Raw genomic sequence first — 20,062 nt, forward strand, 5'->3', positions numbered from 1 at the left:
ATGCAGAAAGTCTAAAACAAAATCAGCTGTGTGTGGTCTGGTTCCATCCTGCATGAACTACTCGTTTTCTAATTGAAACCCTTTTGAAAGGAAGCCGAGGAACAAAATTACTAAGCAACATGTTTAGATAAAGTTCACTGTTCAATATCTGTTCAAAAAAGAATGGCCTTATTACCCCACGACTTGAGATAGAGTCCATACCGTAATTCTTGGAGGTAGAGCACCTTTTAATGATGCTCGTGTGGATTTTCAGAAACCCAAAAACGCACATTTTGTTTATTAACAACCACGTCTAGGTGAAAATGTGCCTTATCTGAAAACCAAACATTGTTCAACAATGTCTTGGTTCACAGCCCATTCAGCGAATGCCATTCTAACCTTAATTTAGATAACACTTTTATTTTGTACGGATACAAATTTAAATCACTTTTTAAGATTCGCTGCACAGATCGCCTATAAATCCCAAATTGTGCTGCTGATTGTAGATTTTCCCGGGCTCCTTAGCAATGCTAATCTAACATCTTTGACATTCTGTGGAGAACGAACATCTGCAGGCCGTTCGTGCTTACTTTCAAATACTCAATCATAATTATTAAATTTTTTTAAAGTCTACGTATTATTTTAAATGAGGACGACTGCTGAGTTTGAAAATGTGTACGTAACATTCTTTGTTTAAGCACCAAGCTTTTCGTTTCATTAAAAAACGGTCTTTACACAACGGCAACTCTTCCTTTGTCAGCCATCTTGAAACGATACACAAACAGCGCACTCGGAAAGAGAAAAAAACTAATATTCATAAACTACTGTAACGTCTGCCATCATAAAACACGTTAATAATTATTAGCCTAAACGATTATTGTCAAAAAAAAATTTGGATCATTTCGTACGCCAAACCGTAAGTAAAATAGAAGGTCTAGGAGGACTCTTACTCAGATAAAAAATCATAAGGAAGCACTAAATTTACTCCTCGATTTGTACCCCCAAGAACCTTGGTACGGTTTAAATTCACAGAGGGAGCAGAAAACAGGGCTAAATATTTCGCAAGCTGAAACTCGTTAACGAACCGTTTTCTGACCTATGTTTATATGTACTTTTTCTTATTTTTAGCTACAGAATCATCTTCTGAGAGATCTGGAATCATTCTGTATATATATGTGAGAAAAATAACGCAACGGCATATGAATTATAGTAAATAAACTTTTGGTACGTTAATTCTGTTCTAACCAAAGTAGTGACGATGAAATCGACAGTGAATAAAATATTAATAATAATTTTGCTGCTGTACATGAACCGAATGTTTAAAATGATTTGTTTCCTATACCCATTTAGACATAAGATTTCTAAGTTTCAGGCAGGGCGGACGTTTTCCGTTTAGACTACTCTTCCTAACGCTAATATACAAAGTAGTAGCTGCGTAATTTTTTTTTAAGCAGATACTTCTAGGGTATATTTAATGAAGCGCCTATTATCAGAGATTACTTAGGAATACTTTCTACGAAAAAACAGAACGCTTATTGCAGTTCATCATTATTTTTACGGTGCATAGAAACGTACACGTGAGTTACAGCAAAAAATAAAGAAGGACATTTTACAAAAAAACACACAAAAATATACATAAAAACATTATGTATGTATCCATACATACATAAAAACATTTCTTCGTCTCTTACACTACCCACCGACTTGGCATTCTTACCAGGCCCCGTCGGTATAACATTTTTATGGTTTCGCTCAAATATTTCTTTAAATATCATCTATAACGATACAATAATTTTAAGAATATGTTATTTGGCATTTTTCGATGGCATGGAGCAACACAGCATGACAGTAAAAACGAGAATGATGCTAGGATTTCTCATTTGAAAGATATCTTGTAATCTAGGTTAAATTACAGTTTATTTAAAATGGATAATATGTAGCCCTATAATCGGTAGTTTCTCTCGTCATGATAAAATGACTTATACAAAGAAGTTATATCAACCCTTCGTACGGAAATTGATTTTATCCTCATTCTGGACTTAGTACTCTCGCCAAAGGTACTAGGTCCACCTATTTTCATTGCTCATTATGAAGTCCGATTTTCAGGAACGAAAATCGGTCCTTGTTGCGGCTTGGCACGGTCACTAACGAATAAAAAGAATAATTTGTATTCTCTACGCACTTTGAGAACCCTTGTACTAGAAGGTGCTACAAGTACATGAATTTAAATGAACAAACACGTACTTATTTATTAATTATAATTAGTGTTTCTTAATTTTTATTTTTATCTACATGTGGATCAGTTCGTTAATACGGTACAAATCGTTGAAATTGAAAAAAAAATTTAATAAATTGAGCTTTTAAAACTTTAAATCAAAATTTAAAATATTAGGATATTTAATTTATCAAAATTATATTTAAATTGTAGAAGGAAGATTAAAGAAAAACAAACCAACATACTTGGCGTTTATAGACCTAGAAAAGGCATTCGATAACGTAGACTGGAATAAAATGTTCAGCATTTTAAAAAAATTAGGGTTCAAATAGAGAGATAGAAGAACAATTGATAACATGTACAGGAACCAAACAGCAATAGTAATTGAAGAACATAAGAAAGAAGCCGTAATAAGAAAGGGAGTCCGAAAAGGATGTTCACTATCTCCGTTACTTTTTAATCTTTACATGAACGAAGCAGTTAATGATGTTAAAGAACAATTTAGATTCGGAGTAACAGTACAAGGTGAAAAGATAAAGATGCTACGATTTGTTGATGATATAGTAATTCTAGCCGAGAGTAAAAATGATTTAGAAGAAACAATGAACGGCATAGATGAAGTCCTACGCAAGAACTATCGCATGAAAATAAACAAGAACAAAACAAAAGTAATGAAATGTAGTAGAAATAACAAAGATGGACCGCTGAATGTGAAAATAGGAGGAGAAAAGATTATGGAGGTAGAAGAATTTTGTTATTTGGGAAGTAGAATTACTAAAGATGGACGAAGCAGGAGCGATATAAAATGCCGAATAGCACAAGCTAAACGAGCCTTCAGTAAGAAATATAATTTGTTTACATCAAAAATTAATTTAAATGTTAGGAAAAGATTTTTGAAAGTGTATGTTTGGAGTGTCGCTTTATATGGAAGTGAAACTTGGACGATCGGAGTATCTGAGAAGAAAAGATTAGAAGCTTTTGAAATGTGGCGCTATAGGAGAATGTTAAAAATCAGATGGCTGGATAAAGTGACAAATGAAGAGGTATTGCGGCAAATAGATGAAGAAAGAAGCATTTGGAAAAATATAGTTAAAAGAAGAGACAGACTTATAGACCACATACTAAGGCATCCTGAAATAGTCGCTTTAATAGTGGAAGGGGAAAATTCTGTAGGCAGGCCACGTTTGGAATATGTAAAACAAATTTTTAGGGATGTAGGATGTAGAGGGTATACTGAAATGAAACGACTAGCACTAGATAGGGAATCTTGGAGAGCTGCATCAAACCAGTAAAATGACTGAAGACAAAAAAAAAATATTTAAATTAAAAAATTTGAAAAAATTCACTGATTTCGGTTTTGGTCTTTGTAAGTTATTTTTTTAGTATTGTCCCACGAAGAAGAGTTACTCACTAAAATACGAAATGCTATTACAAAAAAAATCCTGAGATGATACGGAAAGCTGCCGGAAATATTTTACATTGGGCAGAATGACGTGTACATTATGAAGGAGGGATTTTCGAAGAATTACTGTAACTGAGGTTTGTTATTCTGTTACCATTTATCTTTTCATGTATTTTATTTTTTTGCTTTACTATATTAAGAATCATTTTTATTAGGTACGGGTATGAATTTTCTGTCTATTTTTCTTCTGTTTTACCTCAATATAAAACCGATTTTTAAAAGTTTATATTTACTTTTTATTAGCTGTATTTACATTAATTTTCTCAGAATTAAATTTTCTACAAGTTTTATTACTAAATATTTTACATTTAGTAGTCATTTAACAAATCTATTGTACTACAAACCTAAAGAAAATTTTATTTTCGACACGAATTTTGTGGTTTACGTCAGATATCTTAACAAAACTACAGGAGTTATAGTTCTGAAACCTATTTTATCCTATTTCACAGCTCAAATTAATTATACAAGAAACCACCAACTTTACTCCTTGATTTGGGCCCCAAAGATTACAGTAGGGCTTCATTTTATTAAAAGTGCTGAAGTCCGCACGAAATCTTTCGCTAACCGTAATTTAAAAAACAAAACTTTTCAGATCTATATTTATATGAACGATTTTCATTATTTTCACCAGAAGAACATGTTACGAAACTTTAGGACACTCTGTATAATCTATATAAGAAAAACTACGTTTCTGTTAAAAAGTATTCGGAAAGTATAGACATACAGAGTGATTCAGGAGGATAGGGCAATACTTTGACAACTCATTCTAGACGCTAAAAATAAGAAAAAAGTTCATATAATCATAGGTCCGAAAACGCTTCGTTAGCGAGTTATACAGGGTGAAAGATTTCGCCCGAGTTTCAGTTCTTCCGGGTAAATTAAGGCTTTCTGAAATTCTGGAAAGGTCAATTAAGGAGAAATTTCAATTGTTTCTTATGGTTTTTGAGGTGGGAAATCGAAAAAAATAGTTTTCAGAACTGTATCTCTCTTAGTTTCTATGATATCTCATGTAAAACGCCACAAATAGGGTCAAAAAACATATTTTTTACGTTTGACGTACAATAATGTTGTTAAATTGGCAATAAATAACACATTTTTAAACATAAATTGTAGAAAATTTAATTATAAGAAGATTGATGTAAATAATGTCAACAGAAAACAAATAAAATTTTAAACATATCGACTCTTATTAAAAACAAAACCGACGAAAACTTAGAAGAAAATGTTACAAAAAAAAGAAAACATGTGTCTAGTAGGTACAATAATTTTAGACCTACAAAAAACAAGTTGGCAACACCGATTTTTTTCATCACAATTTTTTTTAAGTACTACTCATTGTTGTCAGTTAATTGTGGTAATGTGTTAAATAACCTTTTGCTGATCAATCGTGTTTGCAGTATTACGTCGAATTCTTATCGTAAAAATTTCAGAAAACTGTTAAGAAGTTAATTTTGTATTCATTTTACAGTGCATAAAAAGTCTGTTAAAAACTGAAATTCTGTTTAGTTTTGTTTTGAAAAATGCCGCGTATCTTCACTAATGCCGAATATGCCGACATGATTTTCATCTATGGATTTTGCAATGGAAGTGCTGCGGCAGCGGTTACGGAATATCGACATAGGTATCCTGGTCGTGTTGTACCAAATCTTAAAGTATTTATTAGAATTTTTAATAAAATTCTGCAGATGGTTCAAAGTAGTCCGGCAACGAGCACACGATTAATTGCAACACGGCTCAACATTTAACAAAGTAGAGTATGGAGGACATTAAATAATAATGGATTGCATCCTTTTCATATTCAGAAAGTGCAACATCTCCAGCCTGGTGACTACGCCAGCCGGCTGCAGTTTTGTCAATTGGTTAATAGGAATCAACATTTAATTCAATTTATACTATTTTCGGATCAAGCTACTTTCACTCGTAACGGAATAAACAACACACGGAATGCGCATCGGTGGTCTGAAGAAAACCCACATGCTAAAATGGAAAAAATTTTCCAGCAACGATTTTCAGTGAATATTTGGTGTGGTATCATAGATGACCAATTAATTGGTCCTTTCATACTACAAAATCGTGTCACAGAGAGAAATTATCTGGAATTTTTACGTAATGAGTTTATTTTATTGCTGGAAAATATCCCCTAAGCAAAACGAATTGAAATGTATTACCAACTTGATGGAGCTCCTACACATTTCACATTTCTTTTTTATAACATTTTCTTCTAAGTTTTCGTTGGTTTTGTTGTTAATAAAAGTCGACATATTTAAAATGTTATTTCTTTTTTGTTGAGATTATTTACATCAATCTTCTTATAATTAAATTCCCTACAATTTATGTTTAAAAAAGGTATGATTTATTGCCAATTTAACAACATTATTGTACGTCAAACGTTAAAAAATGTGTTTTTTGACCTTAGTTTTGGGGTTTTACATGGGATATCTTAGAAACTAAGATAGATACAGTTCTGAAAACTATTCTTTTCGATTTCCCAGCTCAAAAACCATAAGAAACAATTGAATTTGCCCCTTAATTGACCTTCCAAGAATTTCAGAAAACCTTAATTTATCCGGAAGAACTGAAACTTGGGCGTAATCTTTCACCCTGTGTAACTCGCTAACAAAGCATTTTCGGACCTATGTTTATATGAACTTTTTTCTTATTTTTAGCCTCTAGAATGAGTTGTCAAAGTATTGCCCTATCCTCCTGAATCACCCTATATTAAAGTCCTTCAGCTATACAGATCCAGTTGAAGATTTTTAGTTTTACACGGTAAAGAATTCCGGGATTATAGGAAGTTGTTCCTTACGAAACCCTCAACTTTTCTCTGGAAGTTATTTAATTTCTGGAGGAAAAGCGACTGTAACGAATTTCTTCTGAAAATTGCAAAGGTAACGTCGAGGATGACATGCATCATCGTTCGGTAACGAGATGTAAATTTTTGGTTAAAAATGAATAACCGCGGGTTATCAGCTGGATGAACGCAGAAGGGACCTTGAGCCCTTTCTTTTGAGTTTGTACGTCTCGTACCCCGATTCCTTTGGAGACAATAATCCCCTTTTCTTTAGTCTTTATCTTCTCTTCCCCGTTTTCGGTTACGAGGTATACGTCGGATCCTGATATTTCAATATTTCAGGATGCCGGGACGGGAAGAAAGAATATACCCTTGGTCTAAAATATTGTGGGAGAGCTGCTTGCGAAACGATCTGGAGGCCGTCTTTTCACCGTTAATCGCCCTATAAGTCTATTCTGTAAAACGCTTTTGGTAAAAATCGTGCCTTTCAATTCCTTTTAAAACACAAATATAGAAAAAATATAGCATAAGCGTCTTAATACAATTATTCTCATTGCAGTTAAAGTATTGTTTTGATTAAAATAGAAACGACCGTAAAAATAGTTTAAAAATTATTAAGCTATAATTATGAATGATAAATGTAGTTTTAAATCGTTTTATTTATCGCGCTGTAGTTTATAGTTTAGGATGTATCCCGTAATTTTTAAAAATCGATTAAGTCTTAAGTCTTGTAAGGAGGTCTGTCGGATGAATTATATAAATAAATTAATTAAACAAAACTAAAATATCTCTATGTATATATAAAGCCAGAAAGAAAACGAACGGCGATAAATTAAAAAGGTTAAAATACGACCGAGAGTCAAACATTTTTGTGTCAAGAATTCTTAACGTATTACATAATGTAACAACAGTTGTTTTATTAATAAACAAGGGCACGCGCAAACGAATACATAAAAAAAGAAGAGGCGGAATTTTCAACCTTTAGATTCATGTCATCATCAAATGCCAAGAAAAATTTCTTTAAACTCGTTTATAAATCGGTGCAAAAAATATTACACTTGAAAAAAATTTGGGATAATAAAGCCAAAATTTTATAATAAACTTTAACATTCATCACCGACGCAACACGTTAACTAAATTTTTTTCATCAAAGGACAAATTTATCACTTCACTTAACAAAAAAAAATCAGCAACTAAATGAGATGTATAATAGAGGTTAAACGTCAACAAAGTAATAAATTATAATTTAAAATCATAAAAGCATAACTGTGTAACATACTAGATCATTTCAAAAATAAATTTAAATCACAGTAATAGTCTTTATTATTTAAAAATAGAAATTTAAATATAAATATTGTCCTTTCATGTCGATCAATGAGACTATAAAATTTTTAAAAAATACAGATATTTTACTATATCTCGAACAAAAAAATTCTTTGCGTATTAAATTAGGTCAGTACTATTAGTTTAATAAAATTGATTTTAAACGTTACACGGATGCCACTGCATATAAAAACACTATTTATATACCTAAAATGTCACTCCTGTGACGGGTAAAAACATGCTTTTTTTCAAAAACAGCGCTATCTGTTGGACGTAAAAACAACACACTATACTAAATATTTTACGATTCCATTTCAATTTTTGCGATATGTATGTCCACTATAGACTAAAAAATTACTGGAACGGTTTACGCGTGGGGGAAAAGGGAGAAAGGGAAAAATCGGAAAAGGGAAAATCGAAAAAGGGAAGAAGGAGAAATGGAAAAAAAAAAAAGAGGAAAGCGAAAAACGGGAAAATGAAATGGAAAGGGGAAAGGAGGAAAAATAAAAAGGTAAAAGGGGAAAGAAAAATGGGAAAAAGCAATAAGGGAAAATAAATAGGGGGAGAAAGGGAAAGAAGGAAACGGGGGGAAAAGGGGGAAAGAGAAATGGGGGGAAAACAGAGAAAGGGTAAAAGGGAAAGGTTAAATTTTGTTAAGTTTCGTAATGTTCATTTTGTTATGTTTTATCAGACTTTCAATTGTGTTAATTTTATATATATATATATATATATATATATATATATATATATATATATATATATATATATGTGTGTGTGTGTGTGTGTGTGTGTGTGTGTGTGTGTGTGTGTGTGTGTGTGTGTGTGTGTATGTGTAGATTAAATTAACAATACTCAAATCTAGGAATAGCGAATCATTACAGAGTCTGCTAGAGTTAAAATAAAATGAATATACGGTAATATTATTTAAGACATTTTTGCAATGTCGTAATATTTATACAGAAAAGCTATAATAAGAAAACAAATTAGATTACAATTCGGGTACAAGATAACTTTTCTAAATACCATATTTCATTTCACGTGAAAATAAAGCTCGTCAAATCTTGTATTGATGGAATAATCGTTTTAAATCTCTTAAGCCAGATCTGTTGCCATAGTCATAAATTCAAACAAGATGACACTCGTTTTTCAAATAAACAAACACACAGTATACAGCATAGAGACAAGTTGTACCTTCACTCACACTTATTTAGTCTGACCGGTTACGTAGAATTCCGAAATAAATAGTAAATCATAAAAATATCTTTGAAAACTGGATGGAAATTATTTCTGTAATTTGCCCTTCAAACAGTCACGTAATATAATTTTAAAAAACTCCTAGCATATGACATAACGATTGGTAACTAATTATTCCAATTTACTGCGACAAAAAATCTGATGTGGACATCACATGACTTCCTTGTACGCCTATTAAATTACATACACATATTATTTGCTGCACGTCATTTAAACTTTTTTCATTTGAAAGTGAGATACCAATGCTTTAATAAAGTGGACAATTACATAATTGCATTGTCGTGGACACCACATTGCATTACTTTTTGTTGTGGTGTTCGTATCAGCATTTTATATTCGGTTAAGTTACTTTCACGTCGCTCAAGTAGTTATGTGATGTAAGTGAGAAGGTGTCGGATCCGAAACCACGCACACATCGGTTCGAATCCGACTTCATATACATATTTTTTTTAATTTTTTTTTTTTAATTGATATATATTGATTTATTAATAATAATTAACCTTCGTAAAAATCTTTCAATTGAAATAGAAAGTACGTAAAATTTTATTTCACTAATAACTTCTGATTTTTTCATATATGTATATACATATATTTTATATATTATTGAACTTTTATTTATTGTAAAGATTTTTTTTACAATCGGAGGTTAATAATTATTAATAAAGCAATATTTTTTAATTAAAAAAAAAGTTAAAAAAAATATATGCATATGAAGTCGGATTGGAACCAACGTGCCTTCCCCTTGTAAGATCCAAATATTTCATTAATTAAAGTTTTATTTGGCTATAACTGGAATGAATGAAAATAAGTATCATTGAATATATATCGCTGAAAAGCTCCAATGAGGACTTATTACTGCAGTTAAGAAAAAGTCCAAAATCCAATTTTTTTTGGAAACTTTTGGTCCAGTCGATTGCATTCAAAAGGGGAGATGCACGACTAGATGGTACAACAGTCCTAAATCCAAAATTTTAATATCCTACGGCTAATCGTTTTTGAGTTATGCGAGGTACATACGTACGTAGGTACATACATCACACCGAAACTAGTCAAAATGGTTTCAGGGATGATCAAAATGGATATTTCCGTTGAAATCTGAAAACCGAGATTTTTCGCGATCACAATACTTCCTTTACTTCGTACAAGGAAGTAAAAAGAAAATTTTCAAGAAACTTAAGCGCCGTTTATTGTGATCAGTAGAATTAATCGCATTATAAAATAAAATATCGTTAAAGATCGTTTCAAAATCATAAAATTCTCTACATCTTTTGTGTTTATTAGAACCCAGATGCGTTTTGTTTGATTGCGTGATACTGTGCCATCCGCATTCCTTAATTATGTTACAGTCATAACTTATGACGCATAGTAGTCGCAACAGGCATTCCTGTAAAATTTGCATATATTTTGTTTTGAACGCGCGTGTTTTGTCCACACCGATTTCTATCCATGACGCATAGGTAGTCTCGCAGCTAATGTCTTTGTAAAGTCTGCGTGCTGGTACTCACCCGTTCACTGATGTTGATTTTTGTCACGTAGGTAGACACAAGTGTTTACCTAGTTAGGTGCACTGTTGGATAGTGCATATATTTTACTTCTAGTCTCGCGTTGAATTCCGCTCTGTGAAGTTGTGTTCACTGCGTGGTACGGTTGTGATAAATTTTGTGTGAACTTCATATTTTTTCATAAAAATGGCAACAGAAATGAACAAAAAAATTGAATTTAAATTTAAAAAGATAAGTTACGTATTATTGAAACTTATGACAAGTTTAATTTAAAAGAAGTCTCTTAAAGTAAAGTTATCTTAAAAAAATAAGGAGTTTCACACGCGTCTCCTTTTAAGTTATTGAAAAATCGTCATGAATTAAACAACAGTGACTGTAGTGAATCGTAGAAGAGGAAACGAGTGGAGAAATATCAAACAGTAAAGGACGCCTTGTTTGTTTGATTTAAACAAGCATGTTTGTTTAAGGTTCAAATTAATTTTATCATTCTTATATAAAAAAATCTGATTTGGACACCACACGACTTCCTTTGTACACCTATTAAATTAAATATACATATTTCTTCAAAATGAAAAATACAAAAATTTTATTTCACCAATAATTTCTAATTTTTTTATTGTTTTTATTGAATTATTATTTATTGTAAATTTTTTTTTACAGTCACAGGTTAATATTTATTAATAAATCAATATACTTAAATTAAAAACAATCAAAATATTAGAAGATACTCGTATAAGGAAATGAAGTCAAATTCGAACTGATGTGCCTTCCTCTTGTAAGATCAAAATAATTGATTAATTAAAATTTTATTTGCCTATAACTCTGGAACTAATTAAAATAAGTATCACTTATGATATATCGTTGAAAATGCTCAATTAGGGCTTATTTCTACAGTTAAGAAAAATTCCAAATCCAAATATTTTGGATTTTGGGCATTTTTGATCAAGTCAATTCCAATCAAAAGGGGAAGTGCAGAACTAGATGTTACAACAGTCCTAAATCCAAAATGTCAATATCCTACGGCTAATCGTTTCTGAGTTATGCGAGTACATACGTACTCGCCGAACGTCATAGACGTCATGCCGAAGCTAGTCAAAATAGATACAGGGATGGTCAAAATGGACATTTCCGTTGAAATCTAAAAACCGAAATTTTTCGTGATCACAGTACTTTCTTTACTTCGTACAAGGAAGTAAAAAAGATTATCAAAACGAATTAGACGTTTTGTTATATTTATTTTGTAATTTTTTTGGTGGATTCTATAGTCGTAAGAAAAGGTTAACATTTTGAAAAATGTCGATTTTTTCAAAATGTTAACGATCGCTTTTTTAGAATTTCATTTTTTTAAAAATTCATCTCCTAGATTGAACAGAGTTTACCGAAAGGATCCTTCCATTATTAAAGGTATGGCAGAGCACTGAGTAGTAAACGTTATTGCCTCCGTAATGTTAATTACTGGTGGGAAAGACCCACCGGGTTGGTCTACTGGTGAACGCGTCTTTCCAAATTAGCTTAATTCACGTCTTAGTAAAGTCAGTTATGTTTACATGGATATTTATACTTAATCGTGAATACCGGTATTCTTTGATGGTTGGGTTTCAATTAACCACACATCTCATGAATGGTTGAACTGAGGCTGTACAAGGACTACACTTCATTTACACTCAAACATTTCATCCTCTGAACTATTATCTGAAAGGTAATTACCGGAGGCTAAACAGGATAAAAAAAGAAAGAGAAAGACGCGCCTACTACCCCAGTTCTTTTGACCTGGAATATCTCTTTAATGCTACCTAAAATTTAAATAGCAGAAAATAATAATACTGGATAAGTAAACCGGTTTTTCCGCCGATGACTTAAGAAAATAAAAAGGTTTACTCCGAACGGTGATCCATTCATAGGCAATTCATTTTACTTATCGCAGGATAACTGGTTTTAAGTAGTTGTAGATTTCAGTACCGATTTATATAAATTTAATGCAATGGAAAAAATATAGCTATCGTAAAGTAAGGTTTAGTATGGCGTCTTTTTAAGAAAAATTAAAAGTGAAATTTCTTCTTCAGTCGGTCGAACAAGCCTATTGAAAGTCAAGAGTTTAACGGCCTTTCATTTTTTTAACCTTAGGAACATAAAACGTTCAACGTCAGAGCTGCGTAAATGATAAAAACTAACTAGGCACACCGCAACAATCGTGTCATTGTAATTTTATAAGAAATCTACCCAGCGTTTCTCAGCAGGTTAACACAGTATTTATTCAAATTGTCTATTTTACAAGTTTTTTTTATATTATTTTTACACCCTTAAATATTATTATTTTTTGCAATAATAATTAATATTATCTTACATTATTATTTTTTAGGTTAAATTTTCTTAACATGGCACCGTTGGTATTTTATATATAAAATATAAATAATGATCTCTTGTATTAAAAGTATAGTAGTTTTAGTACGAATAGTCACAAATAAAAGTATAAAGATGTCTTGTCCGTAAAAGAATCTCAATTTTTATGCTCTTTTACGGACAATGTTTATACTTTTACTTACGACTCTTAGTACTAAAACTACTATACTTTTAATACATGACGATCAATTATTATGAATATAAAATTTTGGTTATTTTAATTTATTTCAATTTAAATGCATGTTATAAAAAAGTATTTTTATATTTAATCATATCGATATCCCTGAAGATGGATGAACATTCGAAAGCGCTTGGATAAGTTTTAACAATTTATATTGTTGGTAAGCTGAACCTTCATTATTTATATTTTATTATTATTTTTACATTAAATATTAATATTACTTTTACACCCTTAAATCGTTACTTATATTACCTTTTTAAGGTAAATCTTATTCCACGTATTTGAATAATAGAGCCGGGTCAAATCTACCACGTATTTATATGTACGCTCTAACCTTATTTGAAAATATATCTTTCCTATTTTTTAAATTGTCAGTAAGTATTTTTTTCCGGTTCCAGTACGATTTGAAAACTGTTTTTTTTTTTTTTTTTGTATTGAATCATTTGTTTTAACATTATTGAGGTAGGTAAAAATTTCATAATTTAAATTAATTACCAGGGTAGAAAATGGTTAAAAAAAATAATAATTTCTACCGAAAAAGGTACGAATTTTGATTGTCTTTTTTAAGATTGGAATCGCTTCATTTTATATTTAACTATTAGATATAATATAAATCTCATACTAATTTTTTTTTAAACACGGTAAATTAAAAAAAAAACATCGGATTTACCTAAAGATACCTGTTGAATAAAGTAATTCAAATAAAATGTTTAAAAGCGATTGACAAATATAAAACTGAAAGTTTAGCAAAATAAACAGAGGTAAATTTTTATATACATTTTATTAAATCTGACGTTTAAGTACGTCAATATATTTGTTTCTAATTCGGCCGCACGTAACATTTCATTGAAAAATACAAATTTTTTAAATTATAAAAAAAAAATAAAAAAACTACCTCCTAAAAATCGCAATAAAATGTATTATTATTATTAATGTCTTATTTCATTCTTCTTTGAATTTCGGAATTTTAGAATTCCGCATTAAAAATAAATACCAACCGATACTTTACCTCAATTCGATGTAGACTTTCAATTTATAGAACGATTGAAAGTTTTTTAAACTTTTATTGTAGGTTTCATTACTTCTTAACGTTTACTTATTTGAAGTTTTTAGATGTATTATTTAAAACAAGGATAAACCTGCAAAATAAAACTATATGTGTGAAAAAGCCACTCTCAAGAAACGGAAGACGATAATCTTATTTCTTTATAAAAATAAGAAAAGAAACTCAGAGAAATAATTCAAAGAGGTTACTATGGAGTGTGAGCTATGGTAAATAGAACGTAAGATTTGAAGAAAAAAATGGGGGTATGTATTGAGACGGAAGAAAGAATATATTAAAAGAAAGACAGTTGACCAAGTGAAACGTAGTAAAAAATTAACTCGGCTTTGAATCCGAGGTCATTTCCTTAACCTATCGTGTAAGAAATTCTAAATTATTTACTGTTATCTACTAAGAAACATCAGCCCCGGTATTAAAATTTCCTACATAATTTAAAATTATCACTTTTTCCTTTTATAGAGTTAATTTATTTTTTATTTTTTAATTATACATTAGGTAAGAATAAGAAAGAAATGATTTTATACAAAAACTAAAAAGATTACACAAAGTAAAAAAGTACACTTTTTTTCTTTAAATTTTACGTTCTATTTATACACACAGTTATATTTTAGTTAGCATTTGTGTTACTTGTTTACACGATTTCTCTCTTTAAACTGATGCTCGTTTTTTTTTTGGTCAGTCCGATGACTTCCAATTGTAATTTTTCAGTCTACGTGTGCATACCATTTCATACGCTTTTTAAATTTTGTTTCAGGAAGGAGTCATCGGTCACTCGACCGATTTCATGTCGTTATTTGTTGTTTATTATATTTATTTTTGTTCAAAGCATTATTATTCGTCAGATGAACTGATTTTTATGATTATTTAAAAAAATATATATTTTAGAGGAAGTTCCTTTGGTAGTCACGTTGTAAGTTTTTCCTGTATAATTTAAAAAAATTCTTGAGCAGTTCTGTAGTATTGCGCAAGAAGACAGATTTTTCCTTATTTTATTTTGTATAATATCTTTTGTACAATTATTTTGTATAATTTTTAGCGCAAGAAATATACAAAACATAAATTAAATGAGAAAACTACAAAAAATTAAATTTTTTAAATTTAATATTAAAATATATTTTCTGTTTATAAGAAGAATAAATTATAATAATCGCAATTTGATTAAACAATTTAGAATAACAAGTTAATTAATTGCAAAATCATGCCAGCATCAAGTTTAAACTCGCTCACCACTATGACTCACTGCATAAGCGCGTATGAAAAGTACACCACCAAGTCAATTTGAAGTTATGTTGTCTGTTGTCGACCTTAAATTCAGCATAATTAAAAAATGACTCAACCAATTTTTATTAAATTCTTACATGTACAACTTTAGATACACTATTACAATATATCTAAATTTCAATAAAATTATCTAGTACTTATGGAGATTTTATATAAACAAATATTATTTAAGGGAATGATATTTTCCTACTCCTCATATCTCAGAACGTAAAGAAAGTTCAATTTCACCCCCCCTCCCCCCTATAACACCGTGTGGCCGAAAGTAGTACTGTACCGTACCTTACGGTACGGAAAATAAATTTTTAAAGTAAAAAAATCCCTTTCGGCACGCCGGAAGGCGGAGGTAGATTTCACCGGTGCTAAATAGGAGATGAAAAAGATTTCCACCTTAAAGTTAAGAAAAATTTCAAATTTACTCAATACGATAATGGTTGCATGTGAAAAAAGTTTCACATATTTAGCATACGACAAGCCCATCTTCTTACCATTCCAGCAACATTTTGGTCATCCCTTGCCGTAAGGGCTGCTCATATCAAAAATTGTTTCAGAAAAAATTTTTAGATAATGGAAAATAAAAATTTTTAGATAATGTTTAGAGGACTAATGACCATTTTAAAGCCGATTCGATACTTTGTCTATTAAGGAAGGTATGTTTTTTGTCTTCATAACCCCCATTTTTCTCCCCCCTGGGCCAATGGTTGGTGATATCAAAAAACTTTACTTACATAAGTTTTAGAACCTAATCCAAAGAATAGTAGGAACTTTAAAAGAATTCGATATTTTATTTAATAAGAAAATTATAGCGATATTTGTTTTTTTTCGAAAAAGCCCCCCCCCCCCATTTTCACCTTCATGATCCAATTTTGGCTGTTAACGAACTCGACCGAGATTTTGAAACGAGTTATTTTTAAGGAACAATTTGAAAGTGATTGGCGAAAAATTACAGAAGTTATCGTTTTATATATATATATATATATAATATATATATAAATGTATATATAAACGTTTGAGCTTACGGTTGTTTTGGAATCTGGGGGATGTGAAATGCGAAGATAAGTCGAAATTTTTCGGAAGCTGAATCGTGGTACCCATTACAATAGGTTCTTATGAAATGTACCTAAAAATCGAATTAGGAAGTATGAATTGCGTAAGAAAATTATAAAACTGTACATCATTGTCAGCAACTCACAAATAAACACAGCTATGTCTTTATAGCGAAATTTTTGCTGAGTACGTTCTATAATTTAATTATTATTCATCAAAATTAATAGTTAAAAACTTTCTCAATGGTATGCTTTAGGAATTTTTTTTATGAGTTTCCTATATTAATCGGTATGTAAAGAACTCGTCAATCATTATTATATATCTTAAATTTCATTTCTAATTATTAAATTATATTTCCCTATCGTAGTTCTATGCATTTCTCTATTAATTAATTTAATTCTCAGCATTTATGTGAGTGCATATTTCTAACAAGTAGGATCGTACAATCGAGCGAATACACGTAGACGCACAGTAAGTAATAATGTTAAAATCAATCGAAAAGATTCAGGAGCTTATTTACATAGGTGAAATATAAGATAAACTTTACAGGGGAATTCATCTGATTAAAACAAATTAAAAAATAATATACATAAACACGGGTCTGGAATGCTTTATTTTCGAGTTACTGGTAACGAAAAATTTCGTCCTGATTTTTACTACAACGATAAAATGAGATGTCACTGAAATTCTTTGGTAAATAATTATGAGAAGAAATTGGTTATTCGATATGGTTTTTGGCTTGAAAAAAAAACATTCGATCTCAGAACCCCTTATAGTAATTTCTAATAAAACTTTGTTATAAACCCAAAAAATAGATTAAAAAAAAACATACTTTTTAAATTTGATGACTTTCGAAAAACAAATTAAAATCTTGAAACAAAATTAGTAGAGAATTAATTATATAAAATTATTGAATAAAATCAGCAGAAACCAAATAAAAAATTTGTATTTTATTTAAAAAGAAAAATATAGGAGAATAATCTTATAATTTTAAACCGAACCTAACATTTTTTTTACATCCCAGAAAAATTATAGATACTCTAAATAGATTACAAAAAAGGATTTACATAAGACCAATTTAATAATGACTTTTTCCAATAAAATTAACTTAAAAAATAAAATTAGGAACCCTTTCTTATTGAAGAGAGAATTAAAAAAATAAATGTAGAAGTAATTTTTAATTTATAAGACGACTATCCGGTCAAGGCTCACTTCGTTCGTGTCCTTCCCGTCCAGCTCTGCCCCTTAGACCCCGATTGTGTTCGTTATCTTCATGGTTGTGAAGATAACAATTATCTTGTTATCTTCATTGATAGATAACAATTAAAATTTAAAAAGCTCTCTCTCCTCCAACGTTTCTCTCGTTCTTGACGTAGAAGAACGAGAAATAATTGACATATATCTTGAGAAGGGGTCAAGGTAGAGAGCTGAAAATCGGATATGTTATAAAACGCGTAGTCTATTATTACGTCGAAAAACGAAATAAAAAACGGTATTAGGTTGTCATCCAAGAGGAAAAATTCACAATTTCACCTCCAAGGAGATTAGGGCCTCGATGTATGGTTGGTTTATAACCTTCCCTAAGATAATACAAATGTAGTTAAATAAAAAAATTGAAAGCAATCGGTCGGTTGGTTCTCGTGTGATGCTGTTGCAAGCGGACAAAACCGCCACAAACTTACGCATTTATATTTTAGGTAACAGCTTTGTTAATTCACCGGATAAGAAAATAATTGTGATGAAATATAATTGTTGTGAGAATAAATAATACGAAATAAAATTCAAATGTAACGATTATAAATCTTAACGTAAAACTTCCAATAATCGGTTATGGACATGATTATAACCCCCATAAATGATATGAATTGATATAAAGAGTATTGACCTTGTCTTAATTAGATCAATAAAGACATATATTTTTATGTTTACGGATAAAAGTATATAAACACAACACCGTTATAATTTAAACACATATACTCTCTCTTTCTTAAACGCGCGCGCGCGCGTATACGCGTATATAATTCTCGATAGAGACCGGAAATCACGTATAAACAAGCTACTATTACGGTTATATGTCTTCTAAGATTTACGAGTGCAAGATAAGATAAAAAAAGAAAAGAAAATCATGCACCTCAGAAAATCATATATGGTATCAAATCACGTACGTACGTGTAAATAATAGGTCAGATAAAAATGTATATATTCCAAACATAAGAAAAAAATCTTAATAAAAAATATCATTATTTTGTAATTTAAACAGATTCTATAATTTTAAATTGGATACTTCGTTGTTTTTTTTAAATATAAATGTTGTGATTTAAAGATTTAAAAAAAGATAATAATTTCCTCAACTGAAGAAACAATCTGTATATTCAATTATTTTCACGACCCAAAAAGCGCTTTAAAATGTCTTCATATTTTTTATGACTTCAACGAACGTAAAGAATTTGATGTACAATACGCATCTATCAGAGTTGCTTTCTCTGATAATAATGATGTTTACCGTATGGCCGGTCCCTGTGGTGAAAAGAATATAGGGATGAATATCGGTTGCAATTCGTTGGGCTTTGCATGCCGATTTACAACAGCATATTAGTGTCAGAAAGGAAGGTAATGTGAGACCATCTTTTTTCCGTTATTAAACCCGACACAGAATGTACATTGGTACTTTTTCGTTTTACGCCACCCAGTTTTTCACATAAAAATTACTTAATATAGCATGTTTTATAATAATTGATGAATAAAACGTTAGAGAAATACTGTAGTAACAGTATAACTCAATAAAAATAACCCAGTAATACATTAGAGAAAAAAAACACTAATACGCTGTTTTATACTGGTCATTTTAAACATTTTCCGTATTAACATTTTTTACATATTAAAAATATAAACATTATTGCTTACAGTTGTAAATATAATCTAACCAAACTTAACCTTTTTTTCCTGTTTAGCCTCCGGTAATTACCGTTCAGATAATACTTCAGAGGATGATATGTATGAGTGTAAATGAAGTGTAGTCTTGTACATTCTCAGTTCGACCATTCCTGAGATGTATGGTTAATTGAAACCCAACCACCAAAGAACACCGGTATCCACGATCTAGTATTGAAATCCAACCAAACTTAGCCAAGGCTCATTAATCTTGACTAATTAACAGTAATGCGTTTATTATTTAAATAATAAATAATTGCAATAATTACGGAATTTATTATTTAAATAATCAAAACATTACTGTTAATTAGTCAAGATTAACGAGCGAAGCGAGATAGGTTAAGTTTGGTAAGATTATATTTATAATTTTTCTGCAAATACCTCCAAATATCCACTGATAATTTGGAAAAATTATTTTTCTTCTATTGTTCTTTCTTTTTGAAAATGAGGATTTATCTATTTATATCATCATTCCTAAACCACCTACTTTTTTTTAATTTTTTTATATTTTTAATCAATGATCAGCACACACACCTCTTTCAGGTACATTTTCCAATCCGTTTTATTGCTTCACTTGACATTAACCTTTGCTCGCTAACCTTGAGCAATATGTTAATATGTCAGATATACTAATAT

At 30.3% G+C, this 20,062-nt stretch overlaps 1 protein-coding gene across 1 annotated transcript in view; it reads right to left on the minus strand.

The window, feature by feature from the left end:
• Positions 1–20,062, minus strand: part of tmod (tropomodulin) — a 443,143-nt gene that overhangs the window by 351,658 nt on the left and 71,423 nt on the right. The gene's annotated exons all lie outside the window — the stretch shown is intronic.

Source organism: Lycorma delicatula, chromosome 9 (assembly GCF_047948215.1).
Source record: "Lycorma delicatula isolate Av1 chromosome 9, ASM4794821v1, whole genome shotgun sequence".
NCBI lineage: Eukaryota > Metazoa > Arthropoda > Insecta > Hemiptera > Fulgoridae > Lycorma > Lycorma delicatula.